Source organism: Vidua chalybeata, chromosome 6 (assembly GCF_026979565.1).
Source record: "Vidua chalybeata isolate OUT-0048 chromosome 6, bVidCha1 merged haplotype, whole genome shotgun sequence".
NCBI classification, from domain to species: Eukaryota; Metazoa; Chordata; class Aves; order Passeriformes; family Viduidae; genus Vidua; species Vidua chalybeata.
In genome coordinates, this window is record NC_071535.1 from 42,411,784 (window position 1) to 42,416,797 (window position 5,014).

At 38.2% G+C, this 5,014-nt stretch overlaps 1 long non-coding RNA gene across 1 annotated transcript in view; it reads left to right on the top strand.

Moving 5' to 3' along the window:
- Positions 1 to 1,027: 1,027 nt before the first annotated feature.
- The window catches only part of LOC128790060 (uncharacterized), a 30,943-nt gene continuing 26,956 nt past the window's right edge, over positions 1,028 to 5,014 (top strand). The window contains exon 1 of the long non-coding RNA XR_008431616.1: positions 1,028 to 1,106. This is a non-coding gene — a long non-coding RNA (uncharacterized LOC128790060). The remainder of the gene's footprint in view (positions 1,107 to 5,014) is intronic.

Genomic DNA, 5,014 nt, shown 5'->3' on the forward strand with positions numbered 1-5,014 from the left:
ACACCCTTGGCTTTTACCAGTCCTTTAAACTGGTAGCTTAAATAAGATTTTAAAGTCTTTGGAATCCACAGATGAAGCAGAGCAATGCTGCAGCAGGGAATGCACCTTGGCATGGTAGCTGCTGCCTGCGCTTTCCATCCCTCTCCACAGGTGGATAACAAGTGCAAAGTCTTGTCAGGGTAGCATGACCTTTCCTGGCTATTAAGTCCAAGTAGCAATTGATGCAGTAGCTGGTAAAAGTATGGACTCTGAGAACCTTTGTAATAAAAAAGTCATGTTGCATAACCACAAATGGGCATCTTGGGACTGTTTACTATGAGATTTTACTCTTTCCAGAGCTGTAGGGTTTACTTCCTCGTATTAGTCACCAAGTTTTTTTTCTTTGACTCCTGAGGCAGGTACTGACAGTGGAATACATATCATGTTAAATAAAATGAGTCATTGAGAGAACTGGTAAATCCATTTCTTTGTCTCTAATTTTTGCATTGTCCTAGAACATCATTTAAGCACATGTAAAAAAATAGAGGAACACAAATTTGGGCATCATTGTAAATAAAATTTCAGATCATTCTGAAAAGTCTGCATGTTGATTTCTCTGCTGTAGGCAGATAGATGTACACAGGACGATAGAAATGGGCCAGGAGACCAGCTCCTTTTTAAGGCCTTTATTAAGTGATCAGCTCTGGGTGGGGGCCCGAGGGGCCGCGCACACTGCCGCTGCTCCCTTCGGCAATGCAGAGGAGAAAGTGATCAGTTTTGTTTCACAGTAGAACTGGGACTCCCATCCTCATGGGCGTGCCTAGGAAGGCATCTTCTGGCTCGTTGGCTAGGGTCCTCATTCCAGTCCGGTTACTCTTAGCTGGTGGTGACCTTAAAGCCCTGTTGATGGAATAAGGAGGCTTTCCCCCAGCAAGTCCAGTCACTTAGTTTTCCGAATTTTTAGGTTGGCTCATTGTTTCTAGGGTTTTTTTTTGATTTTCTCCTGCTTTGCTTAATTTGCATATTACCGGGACTATTTCCGGCCGCCATTTTGGGAGCAGCAGAGGCAATACCCAAGTGACTCAAGGGACTCAACAAGGGTACAGATAAAGGGGGTACAACCTGAGGTATATAAGGGGTTTTAACAGTGGGGAGGGCACAAAGGGGGTACAACCAGGGTGTGTAAGAACAAAGGGTATATGTAAGGGGATTAACAGTGAGGGGTACAACTAGAGTGTGTGTGGGGGTGTTAATGGGGGGGAACACAACAAGAGTTTTAACATTTATTAGCTTTTCTCAACTGTGTTTCAACAACTTTAACTATACTGAACTTGTTCATAACACAGGACATCTGTCAAAATGGTGTTACAGTGCTTAAAGTGTTAATGTTTTTGTAGTCTTTGGAAGCAGAATTATGTTTTATAACAATGTTATGAGGAAATCCAGTGCCATCATTGGTTTTGGTGCTTTAATCTCAAAGAGATAAAACAGCAGTTTCCAAACTTTATTTATTTTTTTTTTAATCACATCTTGCATTTGTTCTGTAACTATTATTTTAACAGCCTAAGGACTAAAGGCTGGAATTGCTTCTGTGTCTTTTCCTTTGGTACCTGTTTCAGGGGTTTAGTCAGCATTGTTTGTGCCAGCATCATCAGAGGGTGCCAGATTTACTTCTCAAAAGACACGTAGATGGATAATTTTTAATTTGGTAGGCCAACATGTATTTCCTGCAGCTTTTGTCTTTTGTACGTAGAGGATCAGACAGGTATAGAAACACTGATTCCTGTTTTTACCAGTGGGAGGTTTCAACAGGTTCAGGCTTCTGACTTTAGCCAAAATGTTCTTTGATATGAAAATTGCATTGGCTCTAAGATCCTTCAAGCAGTCCCATTCTGCAGCTTTACTGGTTCCCACCTGGCCTTGATTCAGTTTCTGACTCCCAGGTTGCCTTCAATTTTGCGAAGTACAGCCAAAGTTTTTATCATTCCAAGGGACTTTAGGATCATCAGCATGCAGATCTTCCTGTCTGTACCTTCTTCTATTTGACAACTGTCTATAATGCCATATTGAAGGAGATGCCATCACACCCACTATTGTGATCCTGTGACATCTATTGATTCCCTGTTGCCAATTAAGAGAGCCTTGAATTGTCTTTGAGTGCTACAGCTTTGCAACCCTACATTCTGCAGCAAAGTATCTCACCTTCAGGTTACAAACCACGTGAGGATTACAGACATTGAATAAAAATGTATGTAAATTGCTAACAAAGTGGGCAAAACTTGTTTGCAAAAATATTTGTGAATCCAGAGAAGAAATTCCAATATTATTCATGTCCTTTTACTTGTAAAACAGTATAATTAAGACAAGAAATACAATTTTCACTAATTTCTATAAAATATTTTAATGTTTTGAGTTTTGTCTCCATTTTATATTCAGACATTGCTCTATGATGTACTTGAAGGCACATTATTTTTTAGAAATGTGGTGATTATTATCCAAATCCAGCAACTGTTATTCACTTGAGCAACTATTTACATGAAAATTATTTGTTAAAGACAGCAAAAGCTATTGATTTGAATTTATTTTAAGGAGCTGTTTGATGAAGAAAAGCTTGTAGCCATAAGTCCAAATGTACAACTAGATGAGCAATATCTTCATGAAAATATTTGGTAGTTTGAATGCAGATGTTTAGAAAAGCCATGTGATACTTTATGTAAAGTCACTTGTGTTGTTCTGGAAATTCTTCAGAGTAGTCATATTTTAAAGGGTCTTTATGGGGAAAAGTTAATTTCAAATAATTGCTGTAATTTTTGTACATGTCTAGGCTAGCATGAGGTCAGGATATTGACATATTTTATGTGTATGTAAAATATAAGAGAGACTAAGGCACAGTACTAGCAAGCTATTTAGTATTTATTAGTGTCTGTTTACTATTTATTAGTAAATAGTAGTCTTCTCTATTTAGCTTTGCTGTGTGTGAATGGAACTCTTCAAGGCAGTATCTTTGTATGGCTGAGAGGACAAAGCATTCTGAACAGGCAGTATGAACAGGACTACTGCAAGTTTTACTCACTTTGTTACTAATTTGCTTATATTTTATTCAATATTATTGGAAATTTTCGCCCCAGCTAACATTATAAGCCTTCACACCACAACCAGTGGCAAGCAGCACTTTCCCTTAGGCTCATGCTATTAAAAATGTGTTAATGCACAGTGACAGTGCCCTTATATCGCTACACCTACAGGACTAAGAGAGTAAAATAGGACTAACAATAACTTAAAGCCAGAGCAGACCCAGGGATAACTTCTGTCATGAACATGAACAGCCTGTGCCACTTGGACTTCGAGAAATAGTGCCTGGGCCTGTTCTATTTGTCACTGTAGATATATTCTCACCTTTGCACTATTAATCCCATACTTATAGGCTTGTGGTTACTTGTGGACTACTGTTTTGCTGCATTATGAGGTGGAGAAATAGGAAACAGACTCTTGAAATGAGTATACAGCTACTATCTAAGGGACATAAGATGCATGCTCCATCTGCTTTTAATAGGGTTGTTAAAGAAATCACTTGCTCGCTTATGAAAAACATAGAAAAATAGTCTGTTAGAGGAAATAAATAAATATAGCCAATTTTACTTCTGAGCCAAATAGGGTACTTCCAGGTAACTTAAGGTACATGTTCTATGGAGTTGTTTTAAAAAAAAAAAATTAATTGATTTTTTAAAGTTTTATTCTCTATGGGTTTATTTTTATTACATAATTTATGTCCAAATATTCTACTGAAGATAAATGCCATTTTCCAAGCAGACATGTAGGCTGAAGAAATAATTCAGATTCTTTCTCATTTGGGGTTTCATTACACCTAGGGGGTGACCTAGTTCAACCCTACTTAATTTTTAATATCTCATGAAAACACTGCCCATGGTGTATGGCTGAATGCACCGTGAAGAGCTGAGTTGGCCTCTGATTTGTGATTAAAATTATATTTAATGCAAACAAACAAGTACAGATGAACTTGATCAGAAAAAATAGAATGAATAGATCAGTCTTTAGCTAGTCTGTGAAGTGAGACAATGCTTCCAGCTGCTTATCATGCTCCCTGGATTTAATTGTGTTTCTGACCAATTTACCTCTGCTTTTAATTGCAGCACAATGTAATATTCCAGAATCTTTATTTATTCCCTCACTCTCAAAATAGTGCTACTGATTTCCATGAGAGTGTACCTATGGCAGGGAATCCTATCAGAGCTGTTATAGTACAGGTATCAGAAACTATTATCTAGCATAATTTTTGAGATAGCCTTCCTGTTATTCACTTGTCAGAAATTTTGCTTTAACTGCCCCATCTTTACTTTTCATATAAATATTTTTAATATAATGTCCTAAAGTAACCACCACTGTCAGAGGTGCACTTTGATCCTTATGTGTTCCTTCCAACTGAGGACGTTCTATAATTCTATAATAATATTATGTGTTCCTACACATTTATAGTCCATAATGACATTACAATGCAGGTAGTGGTTTTGTTGGAAGAGGATCAAGAGGGGCTTTGGGGAGAAGGTAGCATGGAAATCCAGGTTTGATTTGCGTAGGTATTTCAGTGGCCCAGTGCACATCACTGCAATGATCTAAGCGCAGGCAATGACCTCTTACTGCACAACCCCATCATCCACCCTCCCCCCCACCCCCAAAAAACCCTAACCTCATTTCTCATAAATAAATTGGAAAGATGAATAAATTATTATCAGCACTCTTAAACCATCCTGGTTTTATATGGCTTATCAAGGTCTTCCCTATCAACAACTTCCTTCCACTGTACTGGGAGAAAGAGGGTGAAAGAAAAGCAAACAAGCAAAAAGGCTCCACACTAGCCTGAGGCTGAAGTAAATGTATTTTAAAACTATGCCCAGACACTGTGACAAGAGCAATGTGCTGTAAAGGGGTTGGCAGCATCCAGCTGGAGGAATTAAATCTTGCTTGTCTGGCAAACAATAACTTTTTCAAGCGCTGATGGAAATGCTTAATCCAGATC